Genomic DNA, 27,057 nt, shown 5'->3' on the forward strand with positions numbered 1-27,057 from the left:
CGCCGCTCGCGGGAGCGTTGAAGAGATGAAGCAGACGCTAGCCTAATCCTCCGCCTTATTTAAATGTAACGTCAGCAGAAGAGCAGCACTACTGTGGCAGCTCTCAGGGCTTCAGACTGAATGACTGGGGCGTGTGTGTGTGTGTGTGTGTGTGTGTGTGTGTGTGTGTGTGTGTGTGTGTGTGTGTGTGTGTGTGTGTGTGTGTGTGTGTGTGCGCGTTTTCGGGAACACAAGCTTCGGCCCGAGAGGTTCCGCGAGTACATCTTCTACAGAGAAACGGCAGCACATTAATGACCACGGCAGACAAGCAGTCACGAATGGAGCTGCCTGGCTATTTCGTTAAACGAGGACTAAGACAAGCGTTTGGATGAATGAGGGCAGAGAGACACTTGCAGTCTTGATGGTGGGAAGACTGTGAGTGAAGTGCCTCTAACCCTCTCCTGTCTAGTCCTCAATCCCTGCACCAGAGATGTCACCCCAGGGCAGGTAGCCTACAGCCAGAAATTCCATTGCGAGCGCCCATCGAGGTCAACGCTCAGGGTAAAACTGCCCCGGCTTTCTGCTCCTCTGGTCCGAGCAGCTGCTTGTCAACCTCCTCTGTACCCCCGCCGCCATGGAGACCGATGCCACGGAGACCATCTCCGCGGATTTCAGAATTGTTTAGCAGGACCGCTAGGATTACCACAGCCTGTAAACAGTGTCAGCTTTATCGCACACTGCTGCAGCTGTTATCTGCCTGTGTGTGTGTGTGTGTGTGTGTGTGTGTGTGTGTGGACTGAGAAAAGACAAAAGCCCTAGAGCTCGCTGCATGGTTCTCCATGAAGGATGAGCTGATATCCACTCCACTGACAGTTGGTTGCATTTACTGTAGGGTCTCACTGTGTGTGCTCTTTCTCTAGTACAAAATCCATAAACTCGTGTGTGCGCTCACACACACACACACACACACACACACACACACACACACACACACACACACACACACACCCGCCATGGCCAATACTGCAGGGCAAGTCTGTACATGCAAACATGATGGTTCAAGCCTCCTTCTCATTTAAAGTTAATAATAAAAACAGCAGAAAGCAGATAAAGATTCACCACCATTTTCCCCTCACATCATACACATCCACACCAGTCCAGTGGAGAGGGCTATGGACTTGCTTTTGACATTTCTCTCATTGAACACACACACACACACACACACACACACACACACACACACACACACACACACACACACACACACACACACGCACAGTAGTTCAGTGTGAGGTAAGGGAGAGACCCAGGTGTAGTATATGGTTAATCTGTAAACTGTCTCCAACAGGACATTGTGCAAATGGAGAATCAAGTCAGGAAGAAAAACGAACCTCTGTCCTTTTCACCGACCCATAATCCCAGGGAAAGGGGTCTTTTCCGTCCTCTGGAGTGATTTCTGTGTGCTTTAGAGTCAGCACCAATCCCAGCACACCTTCAATCACACGGAAAGGTCTAGATTTAACGGAGAACATTAAAATGTCAGCTCTCGTGTCAGCCTCAGAGGAACTGCCACGCAGCCCAGCACACTTAGGGACCGATGGACTCTGTCCCTCACACACACACACACACACACACACACACACACACACACACACACACACACACACACACACACAACATACAGGCTGGAGGGAGTGTGTGTGGTGTGAGAAGAAAATCACAGCAAAGCAACTCTGTCAGCAACATGGACTACAGTCATATTAGTGGATAGTTTTGATGGTGGTTTGCATGCTGCAAGCTTAGACTAAGTTACTAAGGTTTTAGAATTAGACTAAACCTACAAGTCTCACAACGTTGTAGAACAGGGTTTTTCAAACTATGGGTCGCGACCCTAAAATGGGTCGCGAGGCAAAAAAAAAGGGTCGCTAAAAAATAAATGTTAATATATTTAATAAATTATATTTATAGCGCGCGACTGCGCGAACGGCGGAGGCGTTAATACTTGGCGATCGATCGCGATATAATAGTTAAACTCCGTCAACAACTTACGTTCGCCGCCCCCCCCCAGTCAACAACTTACTTTCGCCACCCCCCCGGGCAACAACATGCGTTCGCCACCCCCGTCAACATCTTACGCTCGCGACCAAGTATACTGTATATATATTTCTTAGTAGGCTGGGTCGCGGGAAAAATCATGGACAAAATATGGGTCGTTAGAAAAAAAGTTTGAAAAACACTGTTGTAGAAGTCCACAATGAGAAGCTCCATGTTTATAGAAGTGTGATATAAATATATACATATAGAGTTACCAGTTCCCTATACATCAAGAGTGCTACATGCGAAGCACTCATGTGCACCCATGCATGTGCACGTGGATGCACGAGGACACACGTCAATACGTCACTAAATCCTGTTCCTGATCCATAGAGCACGACTAAGGCAATCTCGCTCGCTTTCCGGCCTGGTCTCTGGGGAGAGGCCCGCACTGAGAAACACGTTTAAATCCCTCCCATTACTTCCACTCATCCTCCTCTTCCTCCAGCGTGTGTTCCACAACAAGTGACATAAAGCTTTCCTCACCCGCACCGTACGGGCAGAGCGCACGGCAAATAATTACCGGACAAACGCGCTTCCATTACAGGCCGCCGCGGTCAGAGTGCAGCCGTCTGTCATGAGTTATGCTGATGAGAGTGAGAAGAGAAGACTGAGTCACGCCGGAGTCTCCGAGAACGACTCCTGTTTCTCCCTGGAGGAGACGCAGAGACGAGTGATAGACCCCAGACAAACACGAAGACTCCACGGATAAACAACTTCGATTAGACGTCCTTCAGAATCCCTCGCCGGATACGTTGGTGACCGGGGAAAGGAAGCTTGATATAAACCATCCAATCAGGAGGCGGCGTGGAGTCCGGGTTCGCTCTGCGGCTCCATCAGCGCACCAGCTGTGGCACGCTGGGAGATGCTACAGGTTCGATTGGGAAACAAGCCCAAACACGTGTACAGACAGCAGCGAGGAGAAAAGCAACCGCTGAATGACGGAGCGTTTGAACCCTGCCTACAAGTGACAGGGGTCACCACCACCAAACTGCTCAGAAAGGCACAGGCTCTCTAGTAGAAAACAATGTCTCGCCCCATTTGACAACTTTCATAACAGCAAAAAAAGAAAGAAATTTATGTAAGGGATTAATGACTTGAGTGTAAGGCATAAAGAGACAACAACAGACTGCCGTATCAAGCCTTGCTGGTAAATATTGACTCAGAAGAAAACCTAGCAAGCAGTCTTGCTCTCCAGAACAGCGAGTGCTGAGTGTCTGGAGCGGTCGGCCACACACAGAGGCTGGACCACGTAGACTTGCAAATGAATACGATTCCCAGGATGCATCTTCACTGGGGGGAACAGAGCTGTTTTTGAAAATACAGCTGTATTCTGGTAAAAAGGCTCAAGGCAAAGATGTAGATGTAGTCTTTATAGATGAGAAGTCAGTATTTCTGTAGGAGATTTTATAAATGTCCTGCTTTAAAAATATACATCTTCTGCAATAATAACTATAACAATTATTATTATCATCATTGTTATTATTATTATTATTATTATTATTATTATTGTTGTTGTTGTTGTTGTTTCATCCTGTTCTACTATTAGCAAAATTGGGGAATGTCCCACTGAATCTTTATTTCCCCTTTAGGTTTTGTACTGACAAAGCAGAATTAATGAACCCTTATCCTCTTGGACAACCACATTCTTTAGAAAGGGCCTATTGTACCAGACATAATGACAAAAACATGCCGTTTGACCTGCAGTAAAGCTGGGGAGAACTGTGTGTGTGTGTGTGTGTGTATGGAAACATTTCCATGCTTTTTCACTGTTTATCTCACCATAAGCACACAGCGATGCTCCAGAAAGCTCGAACGCTGACACTTGCATTTAAAAGCAGCTTTAAATAAGCCGGGCGCCCCAGCAGACGCCTGCCGTTCCCGGAGGCAGGAGGCGTTCCCGCGCATGTTTGCACATCGCCCTCCACAAACGAGCTCTTCATCCGCCTCTGGACCTCAAAGTTCTGCGCGGAGAGAAAAGAAGGCGACGCTCTGTTCAAAGAGTGGCGGATGAGTGCGGCGTGCCAGAAGAGGGAGTATACACACTTACTCAGCCTCTGGGAGGGAACACACACACACACACACACACACACACACACACACACACACACACACAAAGTGTGTCAGACACAAACCATGCATATGCATGTACAACATCACAAAAAAAAAATGCAATACAGTTCCGCGGTAACACTCGCATCTGAAAGCACAGAGAACCCATGATGAAGGAGGAGGAAGAGTCCCCCGACAGACTAGACTGACAGACGGTCACGAACACACAAGCACAATTACATTCAGACGCCTGCCAGGTCGAGCCAGTGGTGAACAGAAGGATTACACTCCATACTAATCCTGGCGAAGCCTTCAACGTGCTTCCCGCCGTTTTCTAATCAGTCAGACATATCGAAGTTCTAGAAGGACGTCTTCAGTGTAATTCTGGGAACACCTTGTTGAGTAATTGAGCTGTTTCCTTCCTCCAGGGTTTCCAACCACTAGGTTATGACAACTTCCCCTTAAAGAGATTGGCCTCTGTCTGGCGCACGCTGCTAATTCTCGAATTTAGCCTGCAATCTGCTACTGCTCGCGGCTGTTTACGAGCGGGCCGGGTCTGCCCGGCAGCACCGGCCGTGGTGAAGCCACGCCATCTGGACGAGGCGGAAGGCGTCCGGGCCCCCCCCAGCTGCAGTTTCCCAGGGCAGGCCAGCGTGCGACTAACGCAGTTCGTGATGGTTCTCCGCGCTGACCAAAATGACAACACACTGGTCTATGTTTTTTGAAATGTCGGGCGTCATCTGGGAGGTGGCATCACATAAAGAAAGGCTTTTCTGCCTCTGACCCCCCCTGCCCCCCGCCCCCCCCCCCATTCCACCCCCGCTGACACCCACGCTGTCAGCAGCCAAAACCATGCAAAAGGAACCCAGAGGAGAACTCAGCTCACAGACTGACGTCAGCTCCAACATTCTGCACCGCCTTCCCAAGCAGGAGGGAACGTGTCAAGCGCAGTCCCCCCCACACCGCCCCACCCGGACGGGTCAACACATTCCGACCTGCCGGGCCCGGCCGGACCGGGAGAGCGCGTCAGGAGCGTAGCTACTGGGGTCAGCACTCACGCACACACAGCCAAGAGTGCGTGCGCAAACTGTGAAGGGTAGATGTGGAATTAAAGGAATGGTGAAACAGGAAGGAAGCGGGAGAGAGAGTGACACTCGTGGAAAACGTCCAAAAGAAAGAAGAAAAGAAAGAATCAAAGGAAGTTTTACATCAGAAAGAAAATCTGTTCACATGCCTATTTTTACACGACACCCACATCACAGTTTTAAAAGAGCACCATCAATATCAGTAATAGAATGTGAATACCATCACGCGGGGTGCTGAAAAACTTCCTTTGGCCTTGACGGCTCACTGAGACGCAATAACAGCAAAACAAATCTGATACATTTGGTAAAACTGGCATAGTTTAAAATCTAATTAATTAATGAACTATTGTGGGGAAAAAACCCAGGACAGGAATTATGTAGAAGGGCAAGATAAAAGCACAGACCTTCTTCATCACTGTCACAAAAACACTTTTGCTCTCTCACACACACACACACACACACACACACACACACACACACACACACACACACACACACACACACAGTCACTTTCTCTCTCTCGCTGACAGACATGTCAATGATACACTGCTCAGGCCCCCACAGCCATCTGGCCCCTGTAAAAAGAACACATTTCTCTGAGGATTTCAAACTTGTCCACCCCAGGATTACAGGGTGCCACATTTGATTCATATTCCGGGGTGTTTTGCTTTCTAAAAATGAGCACGTTAAGTGTGTGGGTGAGTGAGAGGCATGATAGAACAGGGGAGAAAGTGTCTGAGCTCTGAGGCCTACAGATTCACCAGAGAGTCAGCTGGGTAATTAGCTCGGAACAGAACTCGAGAGGATTTTCAACAGATGATGCAATGTGTAGAAAACTAACCATTAGTAATATTGGGAATTATTGAGAACTATATTGAGAATTTCAAGTTAATTGTCTAACAGGGTCATTTATAAAGCTGTTACACAAACTAGCGCACAAACACTGGTGTTCATAGCATCACATTACCAAGGACACACAGCGGCCCATGTCTTATAATTCTCAAATTCAGTACTGACTATAATAAACAAAACAGGATACGTGGCTCGCCCGTGTTAGTCAGGTCTTAAGTCTGGATTCTGTGCAGGGTGACACACATGCAAAACACGTCGGACGATTCAGCAGCCGTGACAGCGCTGTGGGTCGGGGAGGGAAACTGTAGCCCAGTGGACTGGGTAGCTTTCAGTTCCCAGCACCTCGCTAACATCAGCACCTATCAGAGGAGTGCTGCATCAGGATCAGGAAAGACCTGCTAAGAAGCTTCGGAGGTGGGACCATCACAACCTACAGCACCCTGGAGCCAACCTCTGCCTTCTTGTTTTGCTGTGTTACCCACCTCCCCCACAAAACCCAGATAAAGACCAGAGTGTCAAAACAAAATGTGAGAGCTTCACAGGAAGTAGGAGACAAAAAGCTAAAGGGAGACGTAGTGTCAGCTTCCTGTTGAAATACTGGGAAGTGAAGGAACATTTCGAAATGACAAGAACTTGTAGGGGAATTTCAGTCATAAATAATTCCCAGGATCTCACTGAGAAAGTTTAAGTGGCTAAGGTCAAAAGGTTAGCAAATCTCACCCAAACATCCCCCTGTAAGCTACACACCAACCTGATTTGCTGCGGTTGGATAAATCTGACTTAATTTGGTTACAGAAATGTCTCACTAAACTTCATCCGCAAAATAATCTGATTATGTCTTACTGGGTTTAACTCTTTGAAAAACTGACCCTAAGCAGCTGTAATTCTAATGAATTCCTCTCCCTCCAAACAAGGCTCATTAAACACAGAGGAATGAGGTGCCTGAGTAAAACTGCCCTACAGTTTAATAAGTCATAGTGCCTAAACTACCCTACAGGAGTGCACGTCTTAGCACCTAAATATGCATCTGATTCCACCAGCCCATACTTAGTAATGGGAATCTCTTACACAGGCAAATACTGGTATCGCCTCTAGATGTAAAGATCCATTAAAACATTGAAATGGAAGATGTTACAAGCTGCTATAAAGAAATATGTACTCAGTACAAAACAGAAAAACGGCATGACCAATACATCAAGGACCACAGCACCGTAAAACACAACAGAAACCTGAGATTTCAAAAACGTCAGTGACAGGTACTGATGAGGTCATTTGCATATGTAGTTGTGACACACAGAAGTACGGTTACATGTTCGAGCTACTTATTTGAATAATTTTCTAAATTGCATGTGGGAAAAAATGTTTATCCTCTAGCACAACAAGGGGGCGCTGTGATGGCTGGCATGGGGAGGGTAGCTGAGTGACACGCTGTGTTTACTTCCCTTTTCTTCAGACAGGGAGAAGCCAGCCAGGAGGAAATTCACTCCTGGCCCTTGTCTGTGTCTCTGTCTATTTCATTAGGCCATAACTCACTGTTATCATCTCACAAACCCCGAGAACTAACATAATAATCCCACTGACGGATTGCTGGATCCTGCACTCTGCACACGATGGAGAATGATGCCACGGTTTGCTGGTACTAATCACTTTGTTGACACAAGAAACCAGAGAAGACCAAATCATGACATACCTGCCAAACGTCAGTCAGAGAAGTATAAACTATTAATATTAATCAGTTATTGTTGGGTCTCATGTTTGATCGTTCTGGCTCTTCCCTCCACAGTGTGAAATCAATATTGCCCATAAATGCAAGTCAGGCCACGTCAGCTCACTGGAAAACAGCACGGCTGAGATCTCGTCACGGCTCACTAGTTCTCATTTTCTTCTCTTCGTTCATCTCAGTTGTGACTGTCCAGCAAAGTCTATGCAGGAACAGCAAAGCTGCTCGGCCCAGAAGCTACATGTGCTGGACTTGGTGACTGGAGCCGAGGAGCCCTGTAGGAACCTGCAGCATGCAGGTGATGCATGTGCCCGGAGACGGTCGCTAGGCAACCACTCCATGCTGCACTGTGGTGTGTGTACAGTATATACGCTCTTAACAATGGGATGGGGGTTATTAGCCTTAGCTCAAATATGTTTGTGAAGAAACCAGGACACTCTTCTGAAAAGAAAGTTATTTATTGAATTGCTTGCATAGAATCTGTAAAGTCAATGGCAAATGGCAAACATGTTTTGAACTGTTCAAAAAGCAAAAACGTTGGTCTCAGATTATATTGCTACGTTTTTTCCCCCAAGTGACTTTTCAAAACCTTTAAAAAAAAACAACCTTTAAATAAACTTTTCACTTTTACAGAACTGTGTTCGCACCGAGCAGAGCCCAGTGCTAATTATGAGTGACATTCCAGTAGAGTGTAGCATGAAGGAATGCTTGTGTTGACTAGGTTGTCTGGGAAAAAAAAAGACCATGTTAATTACAACCAGGTAAAAAAATAAAAAATAAAAAACAACTCATTTATTACTATGTCTCAAGGTGTCTTCAATCCAATTTATTTTTTAAACTGCTACTCAATAAGAAGGACCCCAATTAACCTTCAGTTGTCTTGTGGACCTCTTATGGAAATTCACATTAACAACGTGAAGTCAGAGATGAAAAACGAGAGTCAGAAATGCGAGCAGGAGTGTGTACGCGGGTCAGGAGTGGAACTGTGGACAGACATCAGTCACCACGAGGAGAGATTTCTAGAGTAAATAAATCCTGAAACAGAAACAATTGTCATATATATTAAAAAATGTGACTCTGATTGGAGAGATATGCTGTTTAACCCCAACAGAACCTCCTCAACCAACAACACATCGCACAAGGAAATTACTAATTAGGAGAATAAAATAAAGGCCAAGCCATTAAAAGTTGAGCTTTTAAAAGTTTGTTTGATCTTTCCTGTACTTCCATAGAGGGAGCGCCGTCGAGAAACATAAATAGAATTGTGTTTTTTTTCTGTGGAGAAACATGCATTTTTTAAAATTTGTACATGATCTTGTACAGCCTTGCTGATCAAGTTCCAGTGCACAGACATATTGCAGTCAGGTGCTGGAAGATTGCACAAGTTCAGATGTAGCCGAGTTCATCACAGACATCACAGATACAGGAAAGAACAGCCCATAAACACCATTGAGACACAATGCAAGAGCTCTTTTTTTCTTTTGCTTTACAAGGGTAGACAAGAGCGTTATAATTGGACGTTCTTTAGAGCTGCAAAATCCTTTAAGGGCATGCATTATTCAGTGTGAAGGCAAACACAGTTTAACACCATATCTGGTGCAAAATATTACACACATTATTATTATTATTTTGGTAGGGTAAAGATTGAGATATTTTGAATTGCTTGGTGGTGTACATTAAAACAAACAAATTAAAAACCCATACATTGCATACATCTTACCCACAGTGGTGACAAGTGGACCAGTAGTCTTCTGAGTTTATTGTGTTCAGGCAAATCAGAGAACCCACAGCCTGGTTGGCCAACCTGTCCTAATGGGCACTTTAGGGTATCACGCCAAAACAAAGACTTTCTGAAAAAGAATCCCCCTCAATGAAGAAGGTACGGAGCTCTCTGTAAACACACATCTCTGTGTCAGGGTGCCTGTCTTTTAGAACAGGGGCAACATGTCCACTGCTGTGGAAGAGATTACGGACCGGTGCGTTACTTCACACCACGAGGCTCTTCTGGTGATGCTCTTCGAGAGGTCATGTCCTCTAAAAGATCCTTCTGGAAGAGCAGGCTCTCAGGCACAGAATCAACTCCTCATTTCAATCACTAAGGCCCTTAACAACCATTACCCTCCATTATACTCGGAGATGTGCTCAAACGCCACTGTACCTATGGTCTGGCGCACACGCACACACACTTAAAAGACCAGGTGTCACCAAAAGCTGTTAAAAGTATGTCATCACTCCATCCATTTTAAATAAAATGGTGTGTGAGGGCGTATAGGGGGTAAGGACTCTTCAGTGGCTGTAGGGTCAGGTCAGTCATGCCCCTCCAGAACTTGCCTGCACTGTCAAGAGTGGATTCAATTACGCTCATCTAGAGGTTCCTGGGTGGTCCGTTGACTCCTACCGCACCACACCACCTTCTCCAAGCTTGAACGACACAACGTCGGTGGCTCCACCTCCCAGACAGGAGCAGCGACGCAAAAGTGACGAGAATCTGTCGCTTAGCGACGTTAGCGAGTTAGACCAACGCAGGACGGAGGAGCTAGAAAAGGCTGATCTAGCCATAAATGTACCTCGATCCGTTCTGAACCGGGATGTTAATAGTTCAGTCTGGAGCCCCAGTCAACACAGCAGCCTCACTGTGCGTAGGGCACGATCACGATGGGTGTTGGGTAGAGTGCCTCGTAAAAACAGCCCAAAGGTTGAATTTTTTAAGTGTTGACATGAAACAGCCCACCAACTGAGAGGCTGAGAGAGAGAGAGAGAGAGAGAGAGAGAGAGAGAGAGAGGGACCGAGACAGAGACAGAGTGTTAAAAGCTACTGCCCTGCACAGAAAGCATTTGCAGTCGAGTGACTGTTTACATGTAGGCTGTGTAATGAGGACTGGCTCTGTGACATCACATCTCAATACTGCTTAATCACTGGGGACACTGCCACCGGGCCGAGGGCAAACCCATCCAGGCTCCCAGAACAGTCTGGAAGACAAGAATCTCGTCAACTAGCATAGTATAGCTGATTGTACCAGGCATGCCTGCAAGCCATGTAGATCTACAGTACAGCAGGATACACACAGGTTAAGCTGGTAGGCCGGGTGGGGGAACCAATCACAGGAGCACACTGAGCAGGAGCTCAAATGTATTTGGACACATGCATATGTTTGTATTATTTTTCTTTTTTTTCCCCCACAGATGAAAACACAGCAAACAAATATCAACATGTTGAAAATAACATAATAATATAATGATTAGAATCATATAATTGCTACAAGAAACACACATTAGGCAGGATGATTAGATTTGATTTGTGCTTGGTAGATGTTAAATAGGACATTGCAGGGTGGGGGGGGGGGGTGAGGCTGTTTAGCAGAGCACGCCCTCTTCTCACAGCTCCTCCCTCTCCTTCATGGTGTGACAGTTTGATAAAGGTTCTGGGGATTGGCAGAGCACGCCAGCGGGCCGAGGGACTCCTGCCAGCCCTCCGCCGACACCCAGCCAATCGGACGGGCCGAACCGGCTCACCTTGAAAATATGATTAGGAGGGGGGGGGGGGGGGGGGGGGGGGGGGGGACAGACAGACTTGGTGAGTCATTTAGGTGAAGGAGGTGACATGCAGTGTGTTCAATAGTCCTCAGCAACAGCAGAACTGCTGAGAATCTGCAGTGTGTGTGTGTGTGTGTGTGTTGGCACAGCTATTGGCATATGCACAACACAACCACACACACACTCCCCCAGATGACAGCGAAGCAGTTTTCTATGACATCCATGGATGTTTTTCACTCACCATGTCCCACATGTGTTAAATTATTCAAATGGCACAAGCACCTCCCCAAATGAGCCAGTTCCCCGCTGGACAATATGCGCTTGTTTCGTTCTGCTCATGCACACGACAAAAAAAACCACTGTACATGACTTCAGTGGCTCGCGCGCCACACACTTGATTCACACCTCTTTAAAGCATATTTATCTAAATGAAAAACCTCATTAAGGTTGTGACCTATCAAGTTAAAGCATTTCACTCCCATAGGATCATTAGCGGCATCTGTTCTAAAGCAGAGTATTAGCGTGTGCTTTTCCATGGTAACCCACAACTCCAGAGTGAGAGAGTGAGTGAGTGAGGGGAATGATTCGAATGGCGTGTGTGGGAGGTGTAGGTAGTTCTTAATTACTGACGTTATTTCTGGCGTGTGTGTAAATCATGTGTGACCCCTACTAATGAGTACTGGTACTGAGAACGTGCCTTTCTCCAAATCTCACGCCTTCACTCATCTAAGTGCTGCTTCACCCCCCCCCCCACCATTTATAAAAATAAAAAAAGGTAAGAAATGACCTCCAGTTTATGGGCAACCTGAGCACAGCCTACATCGTACAGCAGTGTTGAGGCAGGCCGACATGGTGGAGAGGCTGCGTGTTAATGGGGGGGTTTGGAGCGCGCTCAGTGGACAGACGGGGTTAAAGGGAGCCAGAAAGAGGGGTGAGACTGGGTGCCACCACACGCTGCCGTGGTTTATTCCGGGCCGGGGGTGGCTGGACCGCGCCATTATCCCGGGCTGTGAAACATGCGAGCACTGGGACCCAAAAGGAATAGCAGCACACAACAGCCTGCACGTGAAGCACACAGTGTGTGTGTGTGTGTGTGTGTGTGTGTGTGAGCCCCACAAACGGCATGTCAGAGCAGAGCCTGGGGAATGGACACACACTCCACCAGCTGTCCCTTACACACCAAGAACAACACGCACGCAGGCACACCTTCACGCACACACACGCACAGGCGAGCGCACACACTCCGACACAGGCGCGCACACAGGTGTGTGATAATGTGCGGCTCCGATGGCCACACACACGCGCTGTGCTCGAGTGCAGACAGCACCTCTGACTCTGGACACTGGACTTTCCATTTACTGGCATTTTGATTAATGAGTGCTGGCATACACTGTAGTGACCACTGTGATTTACACCATGTGTTCTTTAAATAAACACACACACACACACACACACACACACACACACACACACACACACACACACGTTGTGCGATAATCACATGAAAAGGTCTATGTAATGCAATTTTTAATCAAGGCATTTAAAAAAAAAAGCCTCACAAAGCCACTGCAGCCCAATAGATGCGAGCAAACAAAACCAGTAACCAAAACTAACAAGAAAACAATAAGCTGACAAGACAAAGTATTTTTCTCCAGACAATAGGAGGAAAGTGTACAAATGTGTAATTATCCCAGGTAAAAAGCCACAGGGAAAGCTAAAGCATTAATTAAGACATGACAATATGAAACATACAGGTGTTTTATGTTTGTTTTATTCTAAAAGATGTTTTATGTATTCTTCCACACGAACCATAAGATATTTGATGTAGGAAGAGGTGTGTGTGTGTGTGTGTGTGTGTGTGTGTGTGTGTGTTTTATTGTATGCGTGAAGGGTGGAGACACGCACTTTGCATACACCTTTTTTTTCTTGACAATAACCTTTCATACATCCCCAAAGATGATGATTCACAAGCTTTTATGCAGCTGCGTAGTTCTGCCGTGAATCACTGAACAAGAAGCGAAAATCTTCTTACAACTCGGACACAAAGCTTTGGACAGTTGTTATGGAGGGTTCCTGTCATATTCACTCTGGGCCCGTGGTAACAGCACTGGTGACTCCTGGGATGCCTCAGGGTCTGCGTATACACACACACACTTCATGCACAGATACAAGCAGACACGCTGGGCACAGAAACCTAAAAGGTCAGAGCACCGGTGGGGAGGCTGACAATGGCACAGGCGCACACACACTTTTACACTCTCTCTCTCTCTCACACACACACACACACACACACACACTTTTACACTCTCTCTCTCTCACACACACATACACACACACAACCACCCTAAACAGACTTCGGGCCAACATGCTCCATTGTAAAAATAAACATTTAAGAAGTCAAGGGAGAATGGAGTAGAGTTGATTTGACTGCATTATGCTTCTGAACTTAAACAGATAGGACTACACACTCCATTCACATCACAGTCAGAACACTTTCTGACCTTCACTACTCCTTAGAATGGGGGCAAACATACACACATACTCTTTTACACACACACACACACACACACACACAAATGCGCACACACATGAACTCACTCACTCACTCCTTGGAGATTTGGCTTAATAGGATAGAAAACTGATTATCATGAGGTGGAGAGAGAGGGTATGAGGGCTGGCGGATGTTTTATTCAAAAGCAGAGTTAAAAAGGAAAAAGTGTGTTTGATCTCTCTGCACAGTCTCTGGCTTCTCCTGCCTCACAGCGGAAAAGTGTGATCATGCAATGTCTAATAGTCATAAAGCAGACCTTCCATAGGAGACCCCCCCCTTTGGTTGATATACAATAGAATTTTTAAGCATTCTTAAGAAATAAGATAGAAACAGTTCTTGTGTTTATGCCTTCTGCTCTAGCACACATGCATGAGGTATAAATATATGAATACAATTAAAACAAAAAATCCATTATTCCACAATGTAGGAATAACACAAAAATAATAATTGGGGAAAGGACACAATACAAGAAGGTTGTACAGTAATCCCTATATATCATATGTTCAGTAATATATCAGTGTCCAGTACAGGCTGATGTATACTGATCTGAAGGTTCTTCCAACTGCTTTCACAGCTGATGCAAGACCTCTGTCCAAACACACACACACATATGGTGTATCTCTATAGTTAGAAACTAGTGTCACATGGGTTAACCAGGACAGATGCCAGTGGACTCTTGTGGAGAATACAGAATGTTGGAATGCTACTAGATATACCCTCCTGCTCTAGGGGTGTTTATCACTCTTGTATTCTCCACAAGTGTCCAAGTGTCTTGTATTTTTTGCAGTAGCCCACTTCTCATCAGATTACCCTCATCAGATCGACCACACGCACCCGACAGTCCTTGTTGACACAGCCGACTCTATAGTTTCTAATTCTCACGCCTGGTCAGGCAGGCAGGTAGCTTAATGGATTGCACTTAAGGTACTACGCTGAAGACAGCGCAGTCAGGACTCAAACCCCCGATCTCCAGTACCAAAGCCAGAAGAGTAAGACCCTGAGCCACCCAACCTTAGGAACCAGAATCAAGTGGCTGGCACAATATACAGAAACATCTGTGCCAAGTACCGGCTGGAAGTGGGAAACCCCTGAAGGTGGTGGAGAATCACCAGGCTTAGATCCTGTGGGACTTCCAGATACAGAGAAGATGGAAATGGCTAATCAAGCAGACACAGTAGTGATGGATAAACAAGTGAAGGTTGATCATTTCTGCTGCAGCATTCGGGTGGCAGGGTCATCATTTTGCATAAACAACATGAAAGCATGGAGCCATCCATCAAAGCAAGGATCTTATCCCGTAGAGATAAGATGGTCTTCATTGACATTGTATTTAAACAACGAGATTTGTTTGGCATCAACAGTTCAAACTGACTGATGGTGGTGTAATGGCATAGGGTTTTTTTTTTCTCTGAGGACACATTTAAACACCACAGTCTACCTGAGAATTTTTACTGACCATGTCCCTCCCTTTATGACCAGTGTGTCCATTTTCTAAAGGCTACTTCCAGCAGGATAAATGCCATGTCATACAGCTCAAACCATCTCAAAGTGGTGACAATAAGTTCGTATTCAAACCGCCTCCAGAGTCACCAGATCTCAGTCCAATAGAGCACCTTCGGGATGTGGAGGAACGGGAGATTCGCGTCGTGGATGTTCAACTGACAAATCTGCAGCAACAGTGTGATGGTTTCATGTCAATATGGACCAAAATGTCAGAGAGAAGGTTCCAGCACCTTCTTTATGCCATGAAGAATGAAGGCAAAAGGTGAACTGTGTTGTGTACTCATCCTAACATCCATCTGTCCATACGTGTACATATAAGCATACACAGAGTAGGAGGGCTCATATACAGGAACATGTGTGTAAGGTGTACGAGCTGGACACCCTGGCATCTGAACAGGAGAAACCCCAGAGAGCAGCGTAGAGCAACAAGGCAGAGATCCCGTGGGATCTCCAGATCCAGACAGATCAACAAATACTGGCAATCCAGCCAGACATAGTGATCGCAGATAAGGTGACAAAAACAGCAGTGGTTATAGATGTGGCGGTCCCGAGCGACAAAACCATCCAAAAGACGGGATATGAGAAGTTGGAAAAATACCAGCGGCTGAAAGAGGAAACAGAGAGCATGTGGAAGGTTAAAACCAAGGTTGTCCCGGTGGTGACGGGGGAACTTGGGGCGGTGACCCCTGAGCTGGAGGACTAGAGGACTAGAGGACTGGGGGACTGGAGGACTAGAGGACTGGAGGACTGGAGGACTAGAGGACTAGAGGACTGGTGGACTGGAGGACTGGGGGACTAGAGGACTAGAGGACTAGAGGACTGGTGGACTGGAGGACTAGAGGACTGGAGGACTGGAGGACTAGAGGACTAGAGGACTGGAGGACTGGAGGACTAGAGGACTGGAGGACTAGAGGACTAGAGGACTAGAGGACTAGAGGACTAGAGGACTGGTGGACTGGAGGACTAGAGGACTAGAGGACTGGAGGACTGGAGGACTAGAGGACTAGAGGACTGGTGGACTGGAGGACTAGAGGACTGGAGGACTGGAGGACTGGAGGACTAGAGGACTGGTGGACTGGAGGACTAGAGGACTAGAGGACTGGAGGACTGGAGGACTAGAGGACTAGAGGACTGGTGGACTGGAGGACTGGAGGACTAGAGGACTAGAGGACTGGAGGACTGGAGGACTAGAGGACTAGAGGACTAGAGGACTGGTGGACTGGAGGACTAGAGGACTGGAGGACTGGAGGACTGGAGGACTGGAGGACTAGAGGACTGGTGGACTGGAGGACTAGAGGACTGGAGGACTAGAGGACTAGAGGACTGGGGGACTAGAGGACTGGTGGACTGGAGGACTAGGGGACTGGGGGACTGGAGGACTAGGGGACTAGAGGACTAGAAGACAGGAGGACAGAGGACTAGAGGACTGGGGGACTAGGACAGGAGGACTAGAGGACTAGAGGACTGGCTCCAGCAGATCCCAGGAACGACAATAACAATCTCAGTCCTGAAGACTACAGTCCTAGCAATAGGAAATATTATATATATATATATATATATATATATATATATATATATATATATATATATATATATATATATATATATATATATATGCCTACTGAAATGTAGCCTCATGGACACCATTTGAAATATAGACAATGACATTTTAGGAATAATGCAGCTCATGAATGCTGAGAGAAGCCAGGCTGCTGTAGGCCAGCCCCATAGTGAACACCATAAACTTCACTGGTCACGTTTCCTGTCATTTTGCTAATAGACATACATTACAGAACCCTTCACAATTATAACCAGAAGGGCCATGTAGGCACGTTCAGAGCAGCAGGTCCCTGCAGCCTCAATAATGAGCACTTTTAATTAATGCCAATCTTTGGCAGAAAGTCATCCTATAGTAACCAAGAATATGTAGAATATACTTTATGAATAGACTGAATTTGGTTTTTACTTTACTCACAAAATATGCTTGTATAATTTTTTTTATGTAGAATGTTTGTTAGCCCTTAGAAGGGTGTGATCGCACACCGCTGAAACACACAAACACCACCGTTAAAGATGCTGAGATGGTAAAACGTTCAATGCTTCTGAGTGAAACAGGACATTTTAGACAGAAGTCCTTCATCATGCACAACTGACTGTAAAATGTAGTCTGCATGTACAGTTGTATAGTATTGCACAGCACACACTGGACACCTAATACACTGGACACCTCATCATTGTACCAACCCTCCTGACCGTGTGGTCCCAATTCACAGAAAGAGCATGAAACATGTACGTCAGGACACGGGTCCTGTCCCGCCTCTTCTCCTGTCTGCGGGACTCTCCCTGTCCAACTACAGAGCAGTGTCCTCAGTGACGGGACCCTCCCCCAGCGCTAACACAACACGCAACGCACTGCATGTGAGGACACAAAGGTCTTATTATACTGTAGAGGCTATGCATTTTAAGAATCAACCATGGCAGTGGTGTGGGGGGGTGGAGCTTTAAATTGTGGCATATCAAAGACGACCAAGGAACGAAAGGGGGGGGGGGGGGGGGGGGGGGGGGGGCTCGACTGAAGGGAGAGAGCAGTGTTGAAGTGATTACCTCAGTACACACTTGCACCTGGTGTTTGTTTGAGAAGTAGGTACAGTGCTAACCCTGTTAGCGTTTAAGCCTGTGGGTGTGTCCAGGCTCCCAGAGTGCATTAGTAAAAGCCAGCAGGCAGCTAATCTTGTGGGCCTGTGGCCGCCTCTCTCGAAGCCACACAGCAATCTGACCACTGTAGTAATAAGCAGTTAATAACCCCCCTCCTCCCCAACTTGTTAAAAGCCTTTAATCTTGGGCCAGCTCTGTGTCAACTTACTCGTGATCGCCACTTAAATTCAACAAAAACAAAAATCAATCCCACAATTCAAATCAGGTGAGCTGAACCACAGACCTCATCAGTCATTCTAAAATCCCTTTTCCTTTGAATTTCATATTGATCAAAAGTCTTTTTTTTTTTCTTCATTGTCCTGCCAAAGGTCACTCGGCTGCCGGCTCCTCCCCCAATAAGACCGATCTGCTGCAGCGCAGACGGTGAAGTCCAGCGTCGGACCGGCTCTGCCGAGATACGCATCTCGGGCCGGTCGTCCCGCGTGCACTCCAATCAGAGTGGTGACAGCACGCTGCGCGTGGAGGAGGCAGGCGGACTCGTAAATCCGAGCAGGCAGCCGGCGCCGTGGAAGCGTTCTTATCTGCTTCCACAGGAGTCGGTGCCGTGCGCTGAAATCCAGCGCCGGATGGACAGGCTGCAAGCACCAGATTTCTCGGGGGGTGAAAAAATAAAAAGGGAGGAGGGAGTTAACCGTTCGCGCTCCGCATCGTCTCGCCGGATTCTCATTTGCAGCTCATCTGCACAGATAAGAGGGCCGATAACGGGCCGGACGTCCTGAAGCCTGGAGGGTCGCGGTCGGCGAACGCCGTACGCTCCCCGCGTGTCGTCGTACAACGAGGGTTAGATGCACGAGGAAACAACGCCCATAAACCCTCCTCTTTTGGGGTGGTGGAGGATGAGGGTGTTGGGGGGCAAGGTGGATGAGTGAAAGAGGAAATAGAGCAATGAAAGGCTGAGATAAGAGAAGGGGAATGGGGCATACAGCAATATGTGGGCGCACTCGCTAATTCGTTAAGCCATTGTCAGTGTTTTACAAAGAATTCGGAACTTCGCAATTTCCGAACCACATAACTCACGTGCTCCTCATTGCCTCTTTATTGCACTGACGAGGAGAGCTGGTTCCTTGCTTTGAAATGGACCTCTATAACTGCTTCCCGATTCACACCCGCATAAAGCCAGGGCTCGGGCCCGGAGCTGGAACGCATGCCTGGATGAACTCTTTGTGACTCCGAAGATCCAAACGGGACATTAGGACAGAGCGCAGGACCTTCCGAGAGCAATCAATCATGTTGTTCTTGTTGTTATGCAAATGCTTGGTTGATTGGTTCTGAATCAATTAGCTGCATTCGTTAATTAAGAGTCGGCCGATTCGGATAGAGAGACGCGGGAGAAGACGATCTCGCCCGTGTGATTAATGTCAGCGCTGCAGGTCCTCTTACACACTCTTACCATCCAGCCTAGCCACAAGCGCTCTGTTGCCGGTTGAAAAGGTAAACAGGAAATGCCTACGTGCGCACAGTACATGTGCTAAGAGAAGTAAAGGGCTGTGTGAGTGTTCATCACACTGCGTGCCCAACGTGTGTTTGCTTGTAGTGCTGCGTGCTCAAAGTGTGAAACTGAGCTGGTTGGGAGAAGCGAAAAAAAGAAAAAAAGAAAAAAAAACAGATACACACAATGAAAATCTCGAAGACTCTACTAACCTCCAGTGACAGTTTCAACACGCAGACACACAAACAGACACTCGCAAACACACACACACAAACTTCTGCTGTCTTTTCTCCTGCGTGTTCACACCTCACTCGTGAAGACTGCGCCTCCTCAAACTGCCTCCCAAGCAAAGGCGAGTCTGAAACGCCAGACCCAGAGTCACGCACACACATCCACGCCAGCTCAAAACTTCACACTCAAACTACCACACCAACCCCGAGACGGGGGCGGCACGGAGGCCGGAGCAAAGCCCCCCCGCACCCTGACCTCCAGACTTTACGCCCGGGGGGTCAAAGAGCTTCCCATCACCGCACATGAAACGGTCACAGTTAGTCACGCGTTGCTCCCAGATCAAGAAAAAAAAGCTACTTTTTTTATTCCATGCCTGCAAAAATAAAAAAATAAATTAAAAAAAATCAGTGCAAGTCCCCATCTACACAAAATAATTACCCCCTTTATTGAAGTCAAATGACCCCCCCACCAGAATTACCCACTGGGTCCTCAGAGCCCCCCCCCTTATCTCTACGAGTAATAAACATTCTATGTCCTGAGGCCTGGGGTGCAGACTAGACAGGGAAGAGACAAAATACAGTTAAATAAGTCAATAAATAAACCAACCAAACATCCACTGGTTTTGTAACCTTCCCCTCTCTGTGCATTAAACGCAGCCAACAGTGAATTCGGAGGATACACCTTAAACAAACAATTTTCATACATTTTTCCTGCTGTCAACCCACAGAATAATTCTCCGACCACCGGGAACTGTAACACGTCGGGCACACGGGCGATGACAGCCAACGCAGATTTAAAGGCAGATGTTAAAATCCCAAAGCAGCGTCTTACAGCATTACGGTGTGAAAGACGCCAAACGCACGCGTGTGCGCACTCAAACACACCATGCTGAGGGAGGAGTGAAGAATTCTGGTTTGGGATGTGGCCACGCAGATGAATGTTGCGCTGATTGTGTTTTTTTGGGGGAAGAAGTGTTTCATCACCATCCCCCTTTCACACTGGTGCCCTTTCCAAACACTGAATCATAGAAATCTGAAAAGACCGCATTATCTGGAGGATTCAAGGTAATTTGCATATTCATTAGAATTAATTAAAGTGCATTGCAGCTTGGTTTTTTTTTCTCTTTATTTTCTATACTCAAGAGGTGGCAAAGACAAAGAGGGAAATGATCAGAATTTACGATTAGAGCAAAGAGAGGGGAGGAAAAAATGTAAGAAAGAAAATAACTTCATGGTATCTCCAGACGAGTGTAGCATTGGGGAACTGTTTTCATTCAAAATCAAGCCAGGCTCTTCGTGATGAGTTCTATTCAGAATTAGACAAACACTGTGCTTTGTGACCGACGGGCAACTCTCTAATTTGGTAGACTTCGGGTGCCTTTTCACTGGAAAATTTGAATTTTGAATGGCCCGAGCCACATGCCTGCTTCACAAAGCCTCCTGCCTGCTTTTGTGCGCGAGCTGTGAAGTATGACGCAGTCAATCAGGGGCTGCATAAATACACACACACACACACACACACACACACACACACACACACACACACGTACATGCTCTCATTTGCCTGGCCCATTCAAACATTGCTACTAAGGGGGCCCCCCGTAATCACCAACCCCTGATTGAGATCACAGGGCCCATATTAATGCATGTTTGACACAAATGAAGCAAGTCACCTTCTCAGGCTACATATATGTTAATAGAGCAGATCAGCCACAGCTGCACTCTGATTGGTCCAAGCGGCACGTAAACAGTAAATAAAAAACAGTAAATAAAAAAATGTGCACTACATAAAAAAAAAAATACAACCTTAGCATTCACGTTAACACGCAAACACGGTAGTCATAGTAATAAACATGGGTATGTGATGGGATGAGAGTGGGGCCAGGGGCGGGGCTGGGGGCGGGACCGAGGGCGGGGCAGAAACTGGCCCAACAGCAGGTCTGTATGGTATTTCTCAAGCTGGCCATGCTGGCAGACTTGAGCCGGCTGTGTCCCTGTTCCGCCCTTTCACACTCGGTCGAATTCCTTCCACTTGGAGGGACACAGAGAGCAGAGGTCACGCAGCAGAGGTCACGCAGCATGGACTGGGGGAGAAGCCGTGACGCTGGACTTCCTTACGTCACTCACGCTCACCAACGTGCGCACACACAGGTCATGGTGTGCACGGGGCGTTCGAGTGCGACGCTCGGCACATTACACAGCCGAGTCCCTGCGCTGTCATGTTTTAAGTGTAGTGCACCACACTGCTCCGTCTCCTCCTGTCCACAGGCTGGGCGCGTGTCCACCAGGGAGACATCGAGCAGCCCTGCCTGTGCTCTGGTCCCGCGCTGTAGACACAGGACACGCTTGTCAGATACAGCAGCATGTCAGATACAGATACACCCAGCAGCATGTCAGCCAGAGAAACACTAGCACGACAGACCAGGCACAGTCAAAGAAAAAAACGACAAACCCGGCAGGACGGAGGCGGCGGGTAAACAGATGCGCACCCGGGGGGCACAGAGGCTGGCGGGCTCACACCCAACACGTCACCCGCAATCAGCTTCTCACGGGCCGTTACGCAGCGGAGACCCCGGGGTCACGGGGCGAGCGGGCACCTCCACCCGAGGCAGGATCAAACGAGCGCTCTCCCTCACTTCCGCCGACGTCTGCAGCAGCAGGTCTCACGCCGCACGCCCAGCGCACACAGCCAGCAGGGAGGAGCAGGAAAAGGATCGAGATGCGCCGCCGTTTCGTCTCGTACTTTGAAGTGGAAGTACTTTTTTTTTTTCTTGCACTTTGAACATGCAGAATGACTCTGGCAGTGTGGAGGCTTTTGCATCCGTGTGAAATCAACTGTCAATCACTGAACCTCTGGGTGCTTTTATAGTACTGCAAGAGAGACAGAACTAAAGGAGGGTCTCACCACGCTCGTGCCACGTACCGCGCTGGTCATGAAAAAAAAACGTTAAAATGCCCTTAAAAAAGGGTGAATCTGTTAAACAAATAAATAAATCCAGTAAAAAAATCTGAATTGGGTCAAAAGGATTTTTGAGCCAATATCTGTATGGTTTAAGTTTTTTAATGTATCATTATTCAACTGGGTATCTCACAGGGTAAAACTGCTTTTAATATTTTAAGTAAATTTTTATGTCCAAATCTTATAAGAAAGAACAGAAACACCTTGTGATTCAATACAAGAAGTGTTTCTGTAAAAAGAAACACAATACCCCCCTGAGTCACATTACTGGAGGGAAAACTAATTCAATTAAATGATCCTAATTAGATTTCCTTCAAACATGACCCTCACCCCCCCCCCCCCCCCCCCCCCCCCCCCCCCCACACACACCCTCCTGTATTGACTTTAAGAAACAGAAGAGCTCGGAAATTTTTTTCCCCCTCTACGGAAAGTGACGTCTCACCCAAAGGAACGTTGCAGCTCCAGAGGAAAGAGGCACGCAGACGGCCAACGAGGCCGTCAGAACCCCACCAGGCAGAGCGGGAAGCTCCTTGGAGGCCGTGGCCCGGTCCGGGCGCTCGGACAGCGGCCGCGGTTCAGGTGAGGGCGCCAGCAGCTCGTCCGGGCTGGGAAGTGCCCGGGCTCCGGGTTCACAGGCCGGTTTTGTTGTCGTTTGCCGCCCATAACGCGGCACGGGAAGGTCACGGCGGAGAGTTTGTGCTGGCAGTAAAAGCTTCACCCGCCCACCTAGTTTACAGTGGTGAGTGACTACGATGAGCTCAGCATAAACAGGTGATTCATATCTGCAGGCCGCTAAGACATTCTGCTTTGGATGTAGGGTAGTTGCTGACGAGTAAAGGGTAAGTGCAGGAAGAACACGCAGCCTGCATGTTGGGTGTGTTAGGAAGTTACCGGTCGTACATCTCTGCCTACAGAAGGGTTGACGCCAACCAGCACTCGGCACCAAGGATTTCTTTGATATTCTGTTTACACTCGACACAGCGCTGCAGCACACCAAGATTTCCTGCACCTGTTAGCTGGGTGGAGGTGGTGGTGGTGGTGGGGGTGTCTAACAGAAAGCCTGGTGTTACAGCTCATTTCACCTCAGCGTTGTGCGACGTATGGATGTTTTTCTTGCCCTCCTGGTAGTTTGCTGGACTCCAGACTTTGGGTGGTGGGATTCCAGCGGCTGTCAGCAACACGGCACCCACAAGCACGCACGGCCTCTCCTCCGCCAAGGGGTTATATGCATGGCCGACACTACTGCATTCTGACTGGCACATCACACACACATATTCACACAGGAACAACATTCAAAAGAGATCTCCCTTACATACAGGCAGCAACTGTCCGTTTCACTGATGCTGAACCAGGCCTGGTGCCCATGCCAGGTGCCATGGCCCCAGAGCAGGCAGGTAACTACGCCAGCATGGGGACATGTGTGTCTGTGTACCTTCCAGGCACGAGGAGAACAGCCAGCGAGTGGAGAAGACCTTCTAAAGGCGCTCCAGGAACACTCACTCCAACAGAGAACTTTGAACCAAACGCACAGCTCAGAAAACAGTTCTCACATGAAGGCGACGTAAATGAAGGAAACACATCTGAGGGGGTTTGAGGGAGAGTTGTTGCTCCACAGCTTTGACCTCAACTGGTGGACGGAGCATGAGTGACTACGCATCGGACCTCCACACTTTGTGCTCCAGGCTGAGAGATGAATCCTCCACAAACCTCCTTGCAGCTCCTTGTGTGTGTGTGTGTGTGTCTGTGTGTGTGGGGGGGGGGGGGGGGGGGTATGTTGGTGCATATGAGTTATTTTGGTTCTGGTTGGTGTCACATGGCCATTGCCACACTTCAACAATGAGTGTGTTCTGGCTAAACAAACAGTGTGTCATTCCACAGTGACCACAAGGTGCATGACTTGGCACGCAGCTAACATGGGAAAAACCCTCGGCACCAGCTTACTGAACACTGCAGCCAGACCACAGGAGCTGAAACACACACACACAACTCAATAACCTCCACCCTCGAGTCAAGCAGAAGTCTCCAATTAAATCAAGGAGCTTCTGTTCTCACCAACACCTACACACACACCTATATGAAGAGGCAAAAATGATCCGTGGTTGATTATTCTAGTCTGACTCAGAGGGGTGATGAGGACAGGAGCCTCACAGAAGCCGCCAGCTTACAGGCATCTCTACTTACACAGAGTGACTGCTCCAGCCCGAACCAGGCCGAGGTAAACCAACCAGGGCACACTGGGAAACGGCACAGAGAAGCGGACACTGCTGAATACAAGGAAATCTGAACACCGGCAACCGAGAAACACCAACATAGCAGCAGCCCTTGGGGCAGCGCAAACACTCTGTTCCGAGTTTCACAACAAACAAGCGAGAACTCCAGCGCGGGAGGAAACGGAGCACGGGAGTAAGAAGAATCGTACATACGTGGTAAAAGAGATCGGCTGTCACCGCAACCATGTCTAGGCATGCCTGTAGCCCGCCTGTAACGACAGTGCGTGGTGTTGGTCAAACAAGAGTTAACACACACACACACACACACACGCGCGTATGTGTGTCCCCGTTGGGCTTCCGAGGCTTGGATCAGGTTCAGGACATGTGCGCAGGCAGTCTGGCTTTCAACACCTGAGGCTAGCCCCGCTCCATCACATAGCAAAGACGGATCAGGAAACATCGGGGTTTTGACATCAGATGTGTAAATTCTAACGCAGCGGAGCAGCTCCCCGGCCCGAGAGCACTAATCTGGTAGAGAGAGCGCTGAAAGCGTTTTCATCCTCGGGCTTTGGCCGAGTCCTGCGTTCACGGAGCCAGACGTGGCGTTTGGGCATCTTTGCATCTGGGAATCTTTAACTCTCATCTTTAAACTCGTGGATTTACAGGTCCTGCTAGTTGTAGCAAATCGTCTTGAGCGTTCGACACGGAGATCATTTATCGTAAGTCAGGAAATGACCCGCGTGGACACTTTGCAAATGTAACCCCCCCTCCCCATGCAGATTAGAGCAGGTATGAGACAGACAGGCGCGTTAAGCTGTTATAACAGCCGTCTTCGGCTTCGACGTTCCAGGCCTACCTCAGCGCCACGATTCACTGCTGATTTCCATCCTCTTCCTGTGCTCAAACTCAGGAGGCAGAGCAGTTTCTGATGGATCCCAGAGTGTAAGAGAGAGTCGCAACCCTGGGGAGTGGCGTTAACACAGTCCTTATGTCACCTAGCAGCCTGCAGAGACACCAGGGCTGAACAAGCATCCGGTGAATCTCACCTGCTCCGCGCAGACTCGCAAGAGCGGCTCGCAGCGCCTGCTCAAGAACGTAAACAGGAAATGCAGAGAGACTCGTTCGTATAAGACCGCGTCTCCAGGAGACGATCTGCGTGCATCGTAAGGGGCTCGTTAGGATGCATTTTTTTTCCCGCTAATTTCTTAGGTTGTGAATTAAATGGCTTGGGAAAACCGTGGCACCTGGACCTCGAAGACAGTATTTCTTCTATAGATTAGGAGGTAAACTCCACCAAACACAGAATCGTTATGACACCGTTCTCAGCTCAGAGCTCAATTCTAAACGTAGCCAGAGGAGAACTATCGTTAGCGAGAATGTAAACAAACTGCTTTCTCCACCTCGCCTACAAATAATACACAGAGATCGGTGAATTCCAGCGTGAAACTGTGATAGGATGCCACCTGTGCACCAAACCCAGTCGTGAAATTTCTTTGTTCTTAAGTATTCCAGAATCAACAGTCAGCTGTATTATAAAAAAGTGGAAGCATTTGGGAAAGACAGCCACGACGTCATAAGCCACGTAAACCGACGGAGCGGGGTCAGCTGAAGAGCATAGTGCGAAGAAGTCGCCAACTTTCTGTAGAGTCAATCACAGACATCCAAACTTCACGTGGTCTTCAGATTAGCTCAAGAACAGTGTGCAGAGAGCTTCATGTAATGGGTTTCCATGGTCGAGCAACTGCATCCAAGCCATACATCACCAAGTGCATTGCAAAGCGTCGGATGCAGTGGTGTAATACACGCCACCAGTGGAGGAGTGGAGGCACGTTCTCTGGAGTGATGAATCGCGCTTCTCCATCTGGAAACCTGATGGACGATTCTGGGTTTGGCGGTTGCCAGCAGAACAGTACTTGTGTGACTGCATTGTGCAAAGTGTAAAGTTTAGTGGAGGGGGGATTATGGTGTGGGGTAGTTTTTCAGGAGCTGGGCGTGGCCCCTTCCAGTGAAAGAAACTCTGAATGGTTCAGCATACCAAGACATTTCAGACAATTCTGTGTTCCCAACTTTGTGGGAACAGTTTGGAGTTGGCCCATTCCTCTTCCAACATGACGGTCCATAAAGACATGGATGGCGTGTGGAGT

General features: G+C 47.9%; 1 long non-coding RNA gene across 1 annotated transcript; it reads right to left on the reverse strand.

Moving 5' to 3' along the window:
• On the reverse strand, positions 1 to 26,542 carry LOC143516707 (uncharacterized). Its single transcript, XR_013131766.1, has 4 exons — positions 25,770 to 26,542; positions 25,127 to 25,182; positions 3,856 to 4,037; positions 1 to 1,491 (listed from the first exon to the last, which is right to left on the reverse strand). It is a non-coding gene; the product is annotated as an uncharacterized LOC143516707 (long non-coding RNA).
• Between the last annotated feature and the right edge of the window lie 515 nt (positions 26,543 to 27,057).

Source organism: Brachyhypopomus gauderio, chromosome 6 (assembly GCF_052324685.1).
Source record: "Brachyhypopomus gauderio isolate BG-103 chromosome 6, BGAUD_0.2, whole genome shotgun sequence".
Classification (NCBI taxonomy): domain Eukaryota; kingdom Metazoa; phylum Chordata; class Actinopteri; order Gymnotiformes; family Hypopomidae; genus Brachyhypopomus; species Brachyhypopomus gauderio.